Raw genomic sequence first — 12,505 nt, 5'->3', positions numbered from 1 at the left:
CTTTGCTTCCTTCTGGAAATTTCCAAACAATGTACATTTCCTGGAGGCCATGAGGTAAATGCACCCCTGCCTGTTCTAAGCACTATGACCCTGCCAAGTGCCCTCCAACCTAATATTACGATTTCCGCCGGTTTTCATATTCTTGTCGGCCCTGCGCTTAACAAATATATACTGAACACCTGCTGCTTGCCAGGCAATGCTCTGGACTCAAGAGGAAAGCGAGGGAGAAAGGACACCTGGCCTGAAGAGGCCATCTAGCAAGAAGGTACACATGTACCCAAGAATGAGTTATTCATCGTCCCTTTGTGCAGGTGAGATGTGCGATGCAAACCTCACACTAAGGTGGCCACAAGGAGACACATTCTTACAGGGCTTCTTGAAGTGGCAAGAAAATGAGATGGCTACCCTCTCCTGCTATGTGCCAATTCCACGCAGGGTGCTATGAGCAAGACAAGGGTCCTCTGTCATGGGAGATCTAACAGCTGAATGAGGTCCTCGCTGAGCAGGGAAGAACACTTCAGGCAAAGGGCCAAAAGAGGGATGGCATGATTTAATCAAGGAAGAGAAAATAGTTGGGGCCCAGAGCAGTGGCTCATACCTGTAATCCTAACGCTTTGGGAGGCCCAGGTGGGCAGGTCATTTGAGGCCAGGAGTTCCAGACCAGCCTGGCCAACGTGGCAAAAACCCATCTCTACTAAAAGAACACAATTTAGTGGGGCGTGCTGGTGGTTGACTATAATCCCAGCTCACGAGGCTGAGGCAAGAGAGCTGCTTGAACCCAGGAGGTGGAGGTTGCAGCGAGCTAAGATTGTATCACTGCATTCCAGTCTGGGCAACAGAGCAAGATCTTGCTGAAAGGAAAGGAAAAAGGAAAAATGAAAAAGGAAAGGAAAAGAAAGAAAGGAAGAAAGGAAAGGGAAAGGGAAAGGAGAAAGAAGTTGGAAAGGTGGGGTGAGGACAGATGAATTTAGACAATGTCAAGGAATCAGGTAGATAGAATGCAGATCGTGGAGGGGGAAAACCTCGTTTGAACCCCTGTTATTTCCTTAGATCTGTGTCCTCGATCAAGTTACTCAACCTCTCCCAGCCTGGATTCTATGAAATAGCAGCCATAATATCCACCCAGCAGGAGGGATGTGAAGATGTGAAATAATGGGTGAAAAGTCTGCTAGCACAGAGCAGCTCTCCCATCCTATGTGGCAGAGGCTTGGGGGCCAGAATACATGGGTCGAACCTGACTCCGGCTGACCTTGTCCAAGTTACTTTGTGCTTTAGTTTCCCCATATGTAAAAGGGGGAAAAGAGTGCTGCCTCATAGAGCGGGTGTCAGGAGTCAACAACACGTACGTGTAAATGCTTGTGAAAGGTCGGCTATAACCATTATTGTCATTTATTGTGAGCACCTGAGAACAGCAAAGGTTTTAATAGCATAAGGGTCCAACCAGGTGTGGTGAATGGAGGGTGGACGAAGCCCAGGAGAGAAGACAGCTGGGCCTTTATTGAGAGAGGGCAGCAGAAAAGGCCACGTGAACACAGTGGCAATGGAAACGAACAGGAAAAGATGTAAGAAGCATTTTAGGGCAGAGTTCTATTTCAGGGAGAATAAGCTGGGTCTGCTGACCAACTGGGTGTGTCTGCAAAGGAAGGGTCAAAAAGACAGTCCTATGGATCTAACCTTCCTCCAAAGCTACGAATATGGACACTGTTGTAAACATGCAGGCATCCACCACCTCTGTGCAGTGTCTAGGTATGAGTATCTATGCACGTACAAACACATACCTGTGCTAATTAGCATGGCTGTATTCTATTTCCCTTTACTAAAAACAAAAAACAAAAAACGCTGTAGCCAGATGATTCCTCCTAGCTTCATTTTCAAACCTACCTATTTAAACAAACTCCTTGAGCCCAGTGGTTCTCAAGATTGGAGGCATTTGGGGAGCACTAAAAATTTCGGAGGCCTGGTCCCACCAGGGAGGTTCTGACTGAATTGGTCTGGGGAGCGGCCTGGGGGCCCTGGGATGCTTTCAAAGCTCCCAGGTGATTCTAATGGCAGTGGGCAGCACGGTGGGGAGGCCACGACACCCACTACTGGGGTCTGTCCTTCAGCCCTGGCCTTGGGCAAGCTCTGCAGGGCAGGGCTATGACATCCGTGACACCCTCCATCTCTGGCATTCTCATCCCAACTCCTGTTTCCATTGTGCTTTCTGGCCAAGTCAAGGCCAGCTTGCAACCTCAGCCCTAGTTATGTGATTAGATTGTTACCTTTAAAACACGAGGTATTTGCTGCTGTTGAGAAAAAAAGTTCAGCTAGTCCTGGCCTCATTCAAATGGCTTTCGAATACTCCCAAAGCAGTTCTGTCTAAAGGGTCTGGGCAAGTAAAAACGAGTGCATTTATTCTTTCCTTGTAACAAAGACAAACATACAAACAGGATGGAATAAATGATCTACCAGAGATTTATAACAGCACAATGTGTGAAGAAAAAGGAAGGCAGCTAAAGAGCTGGGAGGTGGGGGCTTTGGGAAGCCTCGGCCAGGCCTTTGTGTGAGTATTGAGAGGCCCAAAGGGGCCTGGATGCAGAAGCTGTAAAGGCCATGTCTGGGTGGGGTACTTCCTCTTCTCTGACCTTCCTCTTCTCAACAAGCCTACCCCCCTCCAAAAGATGAAAGAGTTTAAGTTAACTACAGATTGAAAATATCGGCTCCTTATTTCTCCAGTTCATAAAGACAGTGTCTCCTCATGTGGAAAAAGCTGGGATGCATTTCTGGGAGGCTCACCTTCTGGAAAGTGCTGAAGTCATGCAAAGGCCAACTGCAGCTATGAGCACTTATCACCAAAGGGGGTGCTTCGGTCTATGCTGCCGTAAGACAGGACATCCGAGGCCACGGCCAAGTACTCATGAGCCCGTCCTCACCTTCAAAAGGTGCCAACCAGGGGCAAGGTTATCAGGCATTCACTTAACAAAAACCAGTCTTAGGGGCAGGGAGCAGTAAATCAGGGGCTCTCCCAGAGGTGTGCTCACCTTCTCACTCTGGCCTGGGTGGTGAGGACTTGACCTGAACTGAGATCACCTGAGCTTTTGCAAAACACCTGTGCTTGTCCTCCCACCAGAGAATCACCTCTGGAGAGATGGCTGAAGCAGTCTGGTAGGTCTTCAGCTTTAGGACCCCACCATGGGGCTGGAGGGTAACAAAGAACAAGGAAGGGATGGCAGAGAGCCATATCTCATTTTGGCTCTGATGCTTCATGATGTACACATAAGACAACAACAAATCAGAAACATGAAGAATGCTCCATTTCAGCAGGTGTGCCGCGTCATCAAATATCATGCAGGTGTGCAGGCTGATGGTGACAGATAAGGTGATGGGGACACAGACAGCTGTGGGCGAAACAAAACAATCAGTTCTTCCAGAAACAGATAACACCCACGCGTCTAGCTTTGTCCTGGCTCGCACCTGCTCTTTGCAGAGTGACCCACAGGGGTGACAGGAAGTGGTCAGGTCTTTCCCTCCTTGACCTGTGGCATTTCACTGGGCCACGAGGCCAGTCTGGGTCAACAGTTAAGTCATGCAAAGATTCTGAAATGATGCTTTGTGGATCAGACCAGAGGCTAATGTTTTCACTCACTTAAAACACAATTTTGAGAAGACAGATTAATTAAGGATACATGAGGCCATAAAACCCACTTGTGGCTTTTATGTGGCAGTCAACAATCCAGCCTAAGGACGATGCATGTGGAAGGGAATGACTGTCTTTACTTAATGGGTAACAGGACTAATGGAGAAGGAAGTCTTGATAATTAGAGAAGGAGGAGCCACATCTGCAAGATGAAAAGGAAAGAGGAAGTGCCCTTATCCTGAACAAAGTATATATGAAGTTAGCATGTAAAAAACACAGGCTGGGCGGGGCACGCTGGCTCACTCCTGTAATCCCAGCACTTTGGCCGAGGCGGGCGAGTAACGAGGTCAGGAGATCAAGACCATCCTGGCCAATATGGTGAAACCCCATCTCTACTAAAATACAAAAAATTAGCCGGATGTGATGGTGTGCACTTGTAGTCCTAGCTACTCAGGAGGCTGAGGCAGGAAAATCACTTGAACCCGGGAGGGAGAGGTTGCTGTGAGCCGAGATCACACCACTGCACTCCAGTCTGGTGACAGTTAGACTCCATCCAAAAAAGAAAAAAAAGAATGCAGGATGTATCAGGCTTCTACTATGATGATTCCAAAAAAAACATTAGCTTGCATTTCAGAATGTCCTGGAGTAGTTGTTAAAAACATAGAGTTCCCAAACCCAGAGATAAAGCTAGGGGTCCCAGGTTTTTTTTTTTTTTTTTTTTTGTTTTTTTTTGAGACGGAGTTTCATTCTTGTTACCCAGGCTGGAGTGCAATGGCGCGATCTCAGCTCACTGCAACCTCCGCCTCCTGGGTTCAGGCAATTCTCCTGCTTCAGCCTCCTGAGGAGCTGGGATTATAGGCACGTGCCACCATGTCCAGCTAATTTTTTTGTATTTTTAGTAGAGACGGGGTTTCACCATGTTGACCAGGATGGTCTCGATCTCTTGACCTTGTGATCCACCCGCCTCGGCCTCCCAAAGTGCTGGGATTACAGGCTTGAGCTACCACGCTCGGCCGGGTCCCAGGTTTTATAAAGTCCCGTGTGTGATACCCAGCTGGCGATGAGGACCATTGGCCATGCAGGCAACAGGCACATACTGATATTCTATAACTCTGGTTCTCAACCTTCACTGGCAGTAAAATTACCCCAAGGGTTATGTGACTGCCGAACTCCAAGCCCAGAGTCTTTGATTCTGCAGGTGTGGGTGGGGTCTAGACTTTCCATTGCTAACAAGCTACCTGGCGATGCTGATGCTGCCCATCAGAGGACCCCGCTTTGAGAACCTCTGCTCTACTGAACTTCCTCTTCTCAACAAGCCTACCACTCTCCAAAAGATTAAAGAGTTTAAGTTATCTACAGATTGAAAATATCAGCTCTTCATTTCCAATTCATACAGACAGTGTCTCCTCATGTGGAAAAAGTTGGGATGCATTTCTGGGAGGCTCACCTTCTGGAAAGTGCTGAAGTCATGCAAAGGCCAACTGCGACTATGAGCACTTACCCCGAAAGGGAGAGCTTCGGTCTATGCTGCTATAAGACAGGACATCCGAGGCCTCGGCCAAGTACTCATGAGCCCGTCCTCGCCTTCAAAAGCTGCCGACCAGGGACAAGGTTATCAGGCATTCACTTAACAAAAACCCACTTAGTCTTAGGGGCAGGTAGCAGCAAATCAGGGGCTCTCCCAGAGGTATGCCCCCCTCACTCTGGCCTGGGTGGCAGGGCCTTGACCTGAACTGGGATCACCTGAGCTTGTCCTCCCACCTGCAAGCCTGGGCACCTGTATTTTACATCCATGCAGGTAGAGGCATGTTCATGTGTATCAGGTGGCAGCGGGGTTGTGCACGCATGGATGTTTACACCAGAGCAGCCTGGTCCTATCAGGGTAAGTCTGGAGCAGGACAGCCTCTAGTTCCCATCTGGTTTGGCTAGCATTTGGTCAAGTCAATCTTCTTGAGCCTGTTTCCACAGCTGTGCGGTAGACAGAACAATCCTCGCTTCTGTGGACATTAATGAGGTCATACATCAGAGCAGCTGGCCCACAGTAGGTGCACACTAAAAAGCGAGCCGCATCACTGGTGTGCATGCTGTAACTTCACTTCAAATTCAATCCCACACAGCCAAGTGCCTGCTCTGCGGGAGATGCAAGAAACCTAGCGATGATTAAGAGAGCACACTGCCCTGTAGGAGTGTATAGTCCGGACAGCAGAAATAAACAGTCTAACAATGGCACAGCCTGCCACAGGGTAACACAGACGCAGAGGGTTCCACAGAGTGAGAATGTTCATTTGGCTGCGTGTTGAGGAAACTACACCTGGAATGCAACAAGGAACAACGGGTTTTAATAGCTGTGGGACGGGAGGGGCTGCCACACACATTCCAAGAGCATAGATCAGTGGTGTCAAGGAGGCTGGCACAGGGAGAGTTTAGACCACCCCTGGGGAAAGGGAGGAATACCGAGTGGCTTCAGAGAAATGTGAGAGAGTTGTTGGAGACAAAAACAGGCTTGAAGGCCAGATGGAGGCTTTGATTAAGAGGTCAGTAGGGAGCCAAGGGAGGTTCTTGAGCAGGAGCCGCTCTTCTGCAATATTAACCTGGCACTGCTGTGCAGGGATGAGTGAGTGGGGAGAGACTGCCGAGGCAGCTGCTCCCACAGTGCTGGGGAGAGAGGAGGCTTCTGCAGTCTAAGGCTGGTGTAACAGCAAGAAAGGCCCCTGCGAGAGAGCCACCTTAGAGGTCCCGCTCAGCAGAGGAGGCAGCTGATCGGAGGCATGGAACAAACAAGGTGGAACCCAGAGGTCCCTGTGGGAGTCTCACCTGGCCCAGTCTGGAGCCTGAGCGAAGACAGAGAACAGGAGGCTCTGTGAGGCCGGAGGAGCCTGTGAGTGCAGTGTGGAGAGCCTGCATTTTCGAGCCCTTCTGCTGAGACGCGGCAGGAGTGACAGAGCTGAGCGGGCTCTTCCTGGGGAGCTTCGGGGAGGCTGTACCCTCAAACTGCACCTTCTGGAAAGGGCTCCGCCGCAGGGCCCACGCCCGGGAGCAGATGCTAAAAACAGTTCCGGAGATGTCAGCCTTGCTGTGGTCCTGCAAAGGACCCGTGGTTTTCCCAAAAAGGCTTCCTGAGCAGGGTTTGGCATACTTTCTCGGTAAAAAGCCAGTCAGTAGATATTTAGGCCATAGGGACACCATAGCAACTACTCCACTCTACCACACAAAAGTAGCATGCATGGACAATATACAACAAACAGAAATGGCTGTGTTTCAATAATACTTTATTGACAAAAACAGGCAGCAGGCCCAATATGGTCCACAGGCCATATGTAGAATGCCAAACCCCTGATCTCCACAAATCCAGCTTGGGAAATCACACTATTCCCATGTGTGGCAGTACAAGCACTGGCCACTGATAAGTATACGAAGCACTCCTGTTGCTGTAACAGAAAAGTCATGCCAGGCACAGCGTTAATCCAAGTTTTAAATTCCATTAACGTAGTTTGCAAGATAGCTTCAGTGTTTTGTCTGATGTGCCAAGGACATGTCTTCCTGTGGCAGAGTAGAAGAAAGAGGCTCAATCACCTATGCCCAGAAATCATTTCCCCACAATGAAGCAGCAGCAGCAATAGTGTGAGGTTTTGTTTCTCATCCAGACAGCAGCTCTTGGAGTGAGTCACTTATGGTTCTAGGGAAGTAGCACACAAAACGCATTCACTTGTGAATTCCAGGATCCTAGGTCTGCAGAACCAAGTAGCAGACGAAGACACACAACTGGGCACAGTGGCTCACGCCTGTAATCCCAGCACTTTGGGAGATCAAGGCAGGCAGATTAGGTCAGGAGTATGAGACCAGCCTGGCAAGCATGGTGAAACCCGGTCTGTACTAAGCATACAAAAAATGAGCCAGGCGTGGCAGTGCCCACCTGTAGTCCCAGCTACTTGAGAGGCTGAGGCAGGAGAATTGCTTGAACCCGGCAGGTGGAGGTTGCACCACTGCACTCCACCCTGGGTGACAGAGTGAGACTCTGTCTCAAAAAGAAAAAAAAAAAAAAAAAAAGACAACACAGGATCAGCCTCTCTGGTGGCAAAGAGAACGCCCACCCCATGTGCTGACTGGGAAAAGAAACATTTAGTCCATGAGGTTTCATTTCTAGTGAAATGATTTATCCTGGATCATGATCACATAATAAACGGGGGTCATTTTAAAACCATCATTCTTTAAAAGGCAGAGTAAGAATTATATGGAGAATGTCACAGACACAGACTCGAAACTCCAGTCTACACCAAAAGCATCATCATTTTAGGGGGCAAGTTGTGGGGGCAAGGGGTACAGTGGAAAATGTGTGAGAGCTTGAGAGATCTGTATTAACTGGGTAATTTGAGAGGAGGCACTTAACACCCCTGCCACTCTCAATCCCATCTATAACACAGAGATAACAATTCCCCACTTGCAGTTTGTCACAGGGCCCAAATGAGGGAGAGGAAGGCTCTGCACACCCACGCGTCACCGTTTTGCCTGGGTTGTGAATACGCAAGGTAGCTTTCCCCGTCCATGCAGCAGGATCCTGAGGCCTCTGTACTGCCCTCTCTGCACATGGGTCTTTCATAGTGGCACTATTGTTCTCTCTGATCACCTGGTCTGTGAGTGAGAGTCAGCCAGTCTTTCCTTAGAAAGGCCTCCTTGGGTCCAGGCACTGTGGCTCACACCTGTAATCCCAACACTTTGGGAGGCCGAGGTGGGCGGATCACCTGAGGTCAGGAGTTCAAGACCAGCCTGGCCAACATGGTGAAACCAGGTCTCTACTAAAAATACAGAAAATAATTAGCTGCAGGTGGGTCACACGCCTATAATCCCAGCTACTTGGGAGGATGGGGCAGGAGAATCACTTGAACCTGGGAGGTGGAGGTTGCAGTGAGCCAAGATCATGCCACTACACTCCAGCCTGGGCAACAGAGTGAGACTCCATCTCAAAAAAAGAAAAGAAAAAGAAAAGAAAAGAAAAGAAAGGCCTCCTTGGGCCAGGACCAGTGGCTCATGCCTGTAAATCCCAGTACTTTGGGAGGCCAAGGCAGGCAGATCACCTGAAGTCAGGAGTTCAAGACCAGCTTGGACAACATGGTGAAACCCCATCTCTACTAAAAATACAAAAATAGGCAAGCATGGTGGCAGGTGCCTGTAATCCCAGCTACTTGGGAGGCTGAGGCAGGAGAATCGATTGAACCCGGGTGGCGGAGGTTGCAGTGAGCTTAGACGGTGGCACTGCACTCCAGCCTGGGTGACAGTGTGAGATTCCATCTCAAAAGCAAAGAAAAGAAAGGCCTCCTTGGTCTGTCCATCTCTGCCATTGCTGCCATTGTCTGCATTTTTCTCTACTTCACTAGGTACACCTTCCTCAAATTACTGTTTCCTCTACACTCCATTTCTTGGTTTCTTTCATCTCCCTTTTCTTTCATGCTTTGCTCTAAATGGCCCTAAAGTACAATAGAAGCAATTGTTTTTATTATTCCTTACATTTAGTGGATGTTTATGTTCATCGATTCATTCTAAGAGAGTATGTAACATTTCATGATTCTCTTCTTTTAAGAAAAAAGTTAATTGCTTCCTACTCATAAATCTCATCATTGATTTTTCTCTGTAGCTCTCTGGTGCGTCATAGAAGAATAAAGACTCTCCATCCCTCCTGGGTATGATCAACTAATAGAGTTTTCTACCACTCAGGATGGGAGCTTTCCATTCATTTCCAGGTATGTTTGCATCAGGCTATTTTTGTTTCTGTTTCACAGCTTTAACACTCCAACGGGTGTGGTGCCTGGGCTCTTATCAGAGAAACTTTAATAATAATGATTCCAATGATTTCCTCAGCATTGAACAAAAATGTATAGAGGACCAGGCATAGTCTCAAGAAAGAGATCTCAGTCTAAGGCACTAATGATTTATGCACTCCCACATGCTGCTAGGCCGTTGTTTTCACTGAATCTGGCTTCTTTACGTGCCCCGGGGCCCCAGCTTCCTGTCAAATGCATTGAAAATCTTTCATCGATAAGACCTGGTCTCTGCCCTCAACCAGCTCACAGTATAATGGAGACGACAACGATGAGAACAGGCAGTTTCCATAAAGGATGAATAAAGTTTCTCTCTACCAGAAGAAAGAAAAAAACACCATCAGGACCCAAAGAAACAGCACAGTTGGCACCTAGCAACTGAGGAGAAAAGTATCTCATCAGAGCAAACTATGCAATAGGGGTATCTTTAAACACAGTCACACTGAACATTTGTTATTACTTATGCCAAGCTGGGTACTGAGTGCCTTACCTATTCCAACACACTTACTCTCCATCGTGATCCCAGGAGGCAGATAATATTATTATCCTATTCTACAGATACGGAACTGAGCTCGGAGAAGATAACTATCCCATTGATGCCACACAGCTGAGGCGCAGAGCCAGGACGGACGCCCACCCCACTGACCCCCTACCACCCAAGTGACCAAGCACTGTGCCCCTGCATCGGTGAGGTGGCCCCTGGCCTGGGGCGGGGGGGTGCCGAGGGAAGGCTAATGTGCCCTATCAGCTAAGCAGGGGCAGCCCCAAGCAAAGTGGTGACCAAACGTGCCCTAAAAAGTAATGCTAAGTTTAGTTATTGCTAAAAGGTATGTAAGGAGGAAAAAGAGTTCTGAGGTCATATGAAAGTTTTAAAACTCTGGGTTGAACAAAGATAAATAGTTTTCTTTACCACAAAACTTACAAGTTTTTCAAATGGTAATCTGCACAGTCAAAAATCCATGAAAACATATATTTTGTAGCATTTCCTGAAACTCCCTTGGCCATGTAACTTAAAAAAAAAAAGAAAAGAAAAAGAAAAAAAACTAAGCATCTCTTGAAAACATCTCCACAGGGTGCCCTCCATCTCCACAGGTCCATCTATGGATTCGATCAAATGTGATCGAAAATACCCAGAAAAAAAAATAATTAAAAAAATCACACAGCAATAAAAAATCATACAAATTAAAAACCATTTGTACTGTATTAGGTATTACAAGTAATCTAGAGAAGATTTAAAGTATACAGGAGGATTTCATGAGTAAAGTTCAATGCTATACCATGTTCTTTGACGGATTTGAGCTTCTTCAGATTTTGGCAGCTGCAGAGAGCCCTGGCTATCCCACAGATACCAAGGGATAACTGTGTATACTGTCAGAAACATGGGTTTAAAGCTGATATGAGACACTTTAAAAGCTAAGGTCTAGCGAAAGCTCTGCTTCTCCTGTGAACTAGCTCTACTGTTTCTCTCACCTTAGCTACACCCAACCAAAGGCCATAAATAATGTGATCATAGCTGTATTTCCCCTTTTGCTTTGGCTCCCAGGAACCTCACACCCAAGCCTGCAGCCATGAGAGAGCAGTGATGTGGGATGTCAGGGATGAGCATAAGCATCTCATCTATTTTTGTTCTTGGCCTTCAAATTCTGCTTGTAATTCCACAGGACTGTATCGCTTACTGCCCACTTCTACCAGGGCAGGGTACAAAATCATCAAATATAAATTCCTCAAGAGCAAATCATCAGGCAGGTGGGGTTAAATCCTAACTATCAAGATAATCAGTTTCCATGTAATTATATCCTCTCTCGGAAATGAACCTCCATAAATATGCTAATAAGATAACATGATTACCAAATCTTGTGCATGCAGGTATAAGATAAACATAGGTCAGAACAAAATAGCATCCTCTTATATACTGCATTAAAAAGCTTCCAGAATAATAACAAAGTCCAATTTTAGTGTCAGAGCAGTGAAGAAAACAACCATGAACCTTAAGAGCTCACCTTCTCCAACCTGCCCCTGCCAGCTTGCTGCTCTGATCTACCTGTGTGTCCTTCTGCTCCTATTTTAGTGTATCTCAGGCACAAAACACCCTCACCAGCTTCATCTGAGACACACAGTGACTGACAACAGGACCAATGGGCATTAACTACTAATTGGATGTTGATATCATCTAGTCCATTCCCTGCAGTCTACTAGGAGGAAACTGAAGCCCAGAGGAATGAAGCAATTTGCAATGGATCACATACCTGCAAGTGACATTCCTGATGCCCAGTCTGGTTCTACTCTCCCCATGTTAGGAGAAAAGTAGACATACCCCTATTTGGTCTCACTCCCTCAGGAGTAAAACAGTTTCCTACTTGTTGGATGCATGGTATCTGGCATGGCGCTAAAAATGCTATACCAACAAGTACCAAAATAAATACCAAAAGGTGTAGCTGTAACAGAACACAGGAGCAGAGAGGTTAACATCAGTGCATGATGTAACTGCACTGTGTCTTCCTGCTGAAGCCAGACGTGGGACCCTCTTCAGAGGCAGGGGAAGTGAGGGGATGTGCTGTGGGGCACCTCACCTCCACCCAGGAAAAGCGTGGCCCTCCCTCCAGCTGAACACAGATCCCTTAAGCCAACCCACTGCTTCCCATCTGCTGAAGACCGTTCTCTATCACTTGCTCTGTTTCTTCCTTCTCTCTCTCACCCTCTCTGCTGGCTCCACCCCTACCTTCCCCACAAGCACATCTGATCCTCGTCCGGGTAAAACAACAACTTAAATTCAACGATCACCTTTCTTGTCACTGCCGTCCTCCTTCTGTCCTTCTGTTAAGAATCATAAATAAGTTCCCATTTGCTGGGCACAGCTCAGTCAACCCATGTAAGCAGATTTCACATCTGTGGCTACCATCCTATGGCCATGGGAAGCTGCCCTTTATAAAGGTGCCCAATGACATCTGACTTCTTTGTGGCAGTGATTACTTTCCTGCCCTGATCATGCCAGACTTCTCTGTGATCTGTGACACAGCTGACCACTCTCCCATGTGATGGGATCAAGGTGACTGTTCTCGATTCTCCTCCTACTTCC

General features: G+C 47.5%; 1 protein-coding gene across 2 annotated transcripts in view; it reads right to left on the bottom strand.

Moving 5' to 3' along the window:
- SLCO3A1 (solute carrier organic anion transporter family member 3A1) overlaps positions 1-12,505 on the bottom strand; it is a 326,788-nt gene that overhangs the window by 261,096 nt on the left and 53,187 nt on the right. The window lies entirely within an intron of this gene.

This window comes from Sapajus apella, unplaced genomic scaffold (genome assembly GCF_009761245.1).
Source record: "Sapajus apella isolate SASKATOON/1434 unplaced genomic scaffold, GSC_monkey_1.0 scaffold80, whole genome shotgun sequence".
NCBI classification, from domain to species: Eukaryota; Metazoa; Chordata; class Mammalia; order Primates; family Cebidae; genus Sapajus; species Sapajus apella.
This window is presented reverse-complemented; position numbering and strand designations above follow the sequence as displayed.